The sequence below is a fragment of the Phascolarctos cinereus genome, unplaced genomic scaffold (assembly GCF_003287225.1).
Source record: "Phascolarctos cinereus isolate Bilbo 61053 unplaced genomic scaffold, phaCin_HiC Scaffold_7;HRSCAF=346, whole genome shotgun sequence".
NCBI classification, from domain to species: Eukaryota; Metazoa; Chordata; class Mammalia; order Diprotodontia; family Phascolarctidae; genus Phascolarctos; species Phascolarctos cinereus.
The window spans coordinates 121,246,292-121,251,990 of record NW_027556180.1 but is presented as its reverse complement, the minus strand read 5'-3'; positions in this window follow the sequence as shown (position 1 = coordinate 121,251,990).

Here is a 5,699-nt window from a genome sequence, read left to right as displayed (position 1 = left end):
AACCCCTCAATTGGGCCAACATAGAAGGTTTGACCTACCTGGTTACCAGCCTTGGCTAGTTCACCTTTCCCTAAACACATCAAGAGAATATTTAACTACTCTTATTTTTTCCAAAGCTATGAATAATCAGAGATCTCGTAAATCTGATAAATGTCCCATCATAAACAGACAGGGGACTATACAGTCTATGATACCATTCCTAGGAACAATAATTGAAAGTGTAATTTATAAATTTTAACTTGTGATGGGCAATCACTACCTCAAACCACATGGAGGATATTCGAGCCTTAAGGGGTCTGTTTCTATGTAGGCTGGGTTACAGATACTAGCTATTTTTCTACTGCCTTCAAGTTAAGGTCTTGTGGCCAGGTACCAACATGGCCTCCACATTTTTCAATTTTAGCTAGAATCAACATGGCAGAATTCTATCTCAAAGGGTTATGAGTCACATACAACAGCCCCCTTTCACTTTCCCAATTTTGATATTCTTTGAAATATATAGAAATACCTCGTGTTAAACTTCATAATTTTCATTTAATCTAAAAAAAGCTGATTACTAGATTTTTAGCAAAGTATAATAAGGTAATAGAGGTTAATACTGTACATGGTAAATGTATACTTTTCTTTTTTTAAAAAAAAGTTTTATTATTGCCTTTTCTTTTTCCATCACAGTTATTGCTGCATATGTCCCTTAAATACCACTCTCCCTCTGCCCTAAAATCAAACTTCTCCCTCTTCCCCAAACTTTGAGGAATTAAACCCTCCTTGGAGAAAAAGAGTTAAGTAAAAACAACTGATATTCTTATGATGCTGACAATGTGATATTTGATCCACTTGTCAGATCTCACCTGATACTTTTCTCCCAAAGGTCTAAAGGTTTGGCCATTTCAATCATGGGTATGTTTCACTGAGGAAGGAAGAAAAAGAAAGGACCACCCCATTTCACTGACAGAAGACTTGAGGAATGCTAAATTATATTTGGATAGTCATTTTAAACTAGAAAAAGGAGCTGACCTAGTATTTTTTGCTTCCTGTTCCACCTATTTCTCTGAATGCTTTGGGTTTGTTTATATGACTGAATTTGACTACATGTATTTGTTTTGTCTTCCCACTAGGCTGTAAAATGCTAAAAGTATAATTTGATATTCTGTTTCATCATTGTGTATTGCCAAAATAAAGAAAAAACAGCCTTAAAATATTATAGGACAATTTTATAAACCTACAAAACATTTAGGTTGAGTCATAAATGTTAAAGCCTTTTTATGACCAACAAAGCTATAGTTGAATTTCATTGGCTTTTGATCACTCAGTGAGCTATCAGAAAGTTGATAAACTGATCCAGATGGCTTCCCCCAGATTCATGGGCATAGTGCTGCTCCCTGATAGAATTAGGTTTCTTGAAGACTAATAATGATATTCTCAGTGGGTCTATTTTCATATCAATTTGCATATTCTCTCAGATCAAGAGCCATTCATGCCTCTATCTCTTGCCCATTTATCCCAAAGGGTCCACCTAATGGGCTGGAGGACTTCTTCAATTTCTTCTGACATGGCAAGGATACCAATAATGACTAGTCCATCTTTGTTTCCTTTGATGACATCTTTTACTCCCCTGTTTCTCTGAAGTGTTCTAATTTTGTTCTAGGTCTCAAATTGTTTGCGTAAATCTTTTGCCTCTCCATTTTCAATGTGTGATATTCTTCAGAAGCTCTTCCAGTAGATTGGGCAATGTTCCAGGGCTTGTTACTCAACGCCATTTGCAGTACAATGTCATTTGCAAGTAGGAAGTGGAGAACCTCACCATCAACCAAAGAAAGAAAATCTATCTTCAACTTTGAGAATACCTTTGGTGAACATATATCTCCCTCTTTTGTGCCTTATCTAATCCTGCTTATTGAAGAGGTTTCTGTTCTATTTCAAGGAATCTTAAAGGATTCCTACAGTCATCATCTCCTCTCCCTAGCTTCTCTGGCTTTCTTCAATTTCCAACTAAAATTCTATCTTCTACAAGAAGCCTTTGCCAACACCTCCTAATTTTAGTGCCTCCCCTCTTTTAATTATTTTCCGCTTATCCTGTATATATCTTTTTGTACATATTTCTTTGCCTGTTGCTTTCTCCATTAGATTGTGAACTCCTTGAGGGCAGGGGCTGTCTTTTGCCTCATTTTGTATCTTAGCACTTAGCACAGTGCCTGGCATATACAGTAAGCAATGTAATAAATTTTAATTGACTGACTGACTTTATGTACATTTTGTAAAAACCTTGGGAGGAGAGACTTTAAGGGAGCATTTTGCTCTACTGAATCAAAAAAAATTTTTTTTTCGATTATCAATAGTCAATAAGTGCAACGGAATCTCTTATTCTCTACTCCTTTCGTCAAAACAAGATGGTAAAAATGTGATAGTGCATAAAATATTGCTTATGAAAGCCTGTTTATTGCCTTGTAAGACTGTTCTTGAGGATGCCCTAATATGCAGGTAGATTTTGATGGATATCAATAAAGATCAAGATTTTCTCCTCACTTTTGGCATCTTGTCCTTCAAATACCTTATAAATCAGTACCTCAACACTCTTTCAACTGTATGACCTTGAGCAGTTTTGCTCTACTTAAGCTTCATCCTATCTAGCTTCCTGTCCCAAGTGTTGTTTCTTCCACCTATGTAAGTATCTCCGAAACTGTGATGTAGAGTTTACATGTGGTGGCACAGAACTTCAAGCCAAGATGAACAGACCACCTTTATCTCCTATATTATTCAAACAAATGCTAAAATTAGCATCAAACCAAATGATGATTAAGAAGAGCAATGAGAAACTATATGAAATACTTTATTCACCCTAAAACTGCAGAGAAGTTCAGAGAGAACAATAATAAAGGAGGTTACTATCACAGATAACACCACTGCAGGCAAATAAGCTGGTAGCTTCCCACAGAAGCATCCTGTCTGGATGTAGCAAGAGAAGATGGATCCCCAGAGAATACCCCACAGTGGTCAGAAATATTTGGGGTACTCAGAAATCCACAGGGTGGACCTGGAAGTCACCAAAAGTGATAGTTATGATTGTGCCATGGTGCCATGCTCAGAGATAGCCCAGATTCTCAAAGACTCTGAAATCTCTACTATTTTGTCCTGAGATGCCATCAAAGGTCCTGATGATTCAACATTCTTAACCTCAAAGATCCAGTGCAGGGTAGAGGTAGGAGGAAGCACTAACCATAGGAGAGGAATTCTGCACCAAAACCCAGATGATCCAGAGTGAAACCAAGAAAGGTTAATTACCTCACCAAAGAACAATATAGGGGCAAAACTTGGAACTTTCAAAAGCTACAGTCCAAGAACTAAAACTGGAACTTTTTAAGCTAGCACCAACTAGTTTTAAAAATATTGTAAGGCTAGCTATGCCCCCAAAATAGCCTTTAAATTCTCTATAATAATTCTAAGCAAAAACTCAAAAACATTATATTCTCACAAGGAATTCATAAAATAAATGGAGAAATAAAAATAAATTAAATTAAATTAAAACTCTGGAGTGAAGAATTAGGAGAATAAATAGTTTGGAAAAGGAAGCAGCAAACCTTACATAAATAATTGACTCCCTAAAAACTAGAATAAACTGAACAGAAATGAATGACTCCATGAGAAAAGAAATATTAGAATAAAATCTAAATATTGGAAAAATAGAAGAAAACATACATATCTGATAGCAAAAACAAGCGATATTGAAAACAGTCAAAAAGAGATAAAATAATAATCATGAACCTACTGAAAATTATTTTTTTAATAACTTAGACACTATATTATAATAAGGCATAAATGAAAACTGCCCATATCAATGAGAAACAGGGATACATAAGATAGATAGTTGAAAGAAACTCCAAAAGGAAAAGTCTCATGAATATATCAGTCAATATCCAGAATTTTACATTAGAGAAAAAGTACTGCAAGCATCCAGAAATGAGGAGTTAAAAAAAGGAACTACAGTCAGGATTACACAAGATCCAGCAGCTTCTACTCTAAATGAGAAGTGATAGCGGAATATTGTATTCTAAAAGGCAAATGAAACAGTCTTACAACCATAAATAACTTGACCTTTAAAAAGGAATATAATTCTACAGGGGGAAAAATTGGCCTTTAATGAAAAAGAGAACTTTTAGACACTTTTGCCAAAAAGTCTACACATTAGTAGAAAATTTGAAATATAAACTCAAGAGTCAAAAGAAACATAGCAGGGTAAATTTGTGTGAGTAATTGGAAGTGACTACATTATGATGTAGTTTCTAGGGGAAGTGTCATCAATCACTTTGGCAATCTGGTGAAGCTTGTGGACTTCTTCTTGGGGGGCAGGGATCCATAACATTTTTAAATGCAAAAAGTAAAGGAAATGTATAAAGTAAGCTAATTTTATTGAAGTACAGTTTCACAATAATTTTTTTTAAATTCATTCATCCTAGTCTAAGAATCTCTACTTTAAAACTTTAATTTCTTCAAAGAGTATTAAGGGACTCTAATAAGAAAAAGAACATGTATTGGTTCTAATCTGAGGGTTTTAAGAAAAGAAAGAGAAGGGGCAGCTAGGTGGCACAGTGGATAGAGCACTGGCCCTGAAGTCAGGAGGACCTGAGTTCAAATTCGGTCTCAGACCAAACACTTGACACTTACTAGCTGTGTGACCCTGGGCAAGTCACTTAACCCCAAATGCCTCAAAAAAAAAAAAAGAGAAAAGAGGATGAAAGGAAAACCTACATTAAAAAAGAAGAAGGGGGTTGGACTTGCTAATTTCTCATAATTGGAGTGAGGATGGAATCAAGGGAGCAGGTATCAAGTGAACCTCGCCCTGAAAACAACAAAACAGGGTTGAACACACACACACACATACACACAGAGTTTGACATGTACCAACAGAGTCTGTTTGAATATCAAATTCAACAAGGAAATAAGTGGCTATGAAAGTTTAGCTAAAAAAAGAATAAAATCTCAGAAAGTAAATAGTCTCAAGCAAAACAAATTTCTTGATCTTGAAGTTCAGATTAAATGGAAAAAAAAAAGAAAACATAAGAATAAGAATTTAAAAGGGTGATCATCATTCAGTGAATGGCTGATCAATTTGTGCTATATTGATATAATGGACTATTAGTGTACCATAAGAAACAATGGAAGAAATTATTTCAGAGAATACTAGATAGTTTGAAATGATGAAGAATAAAGTGAGAAGAACCAAGAAAACCAATCATACAAGGAAAATAACAGTGTAAAGAAAAACAACTGTGAAAAAACTAACTCTGGTCAATGTAACAACAAACCATGTTTTCCACAGACCTATGATGAAGCATATTATCTGCCTCCTGAAAGAGGAACGTTTGACTCTAGGTACAGAAATATACATTCATTTTTTGTCATGGCTACGGTGCAGATTCATTTTGCCTGATTATTTGTTACAAATTTGCATTTTCCTCTATGTTTTTAATTGAATTGGAATATATGTGCATGTGATTAGAAGGATGCAGATTAATTGGACCTCTGCAAACCAAAAGGAATATGGTTAATGCTTTGAAGAGAATGATAATTTTTTTGGTAGATTAGATGTTTTATTTAAAACATAGAATATGAATATGTAGTGGTGAATTAAAAATATTAATAATATTCTCTGAGCTTTAGGTTCAAGTCTGCCTAACATGACTCTCTTCTTCAAGAAGATTTCA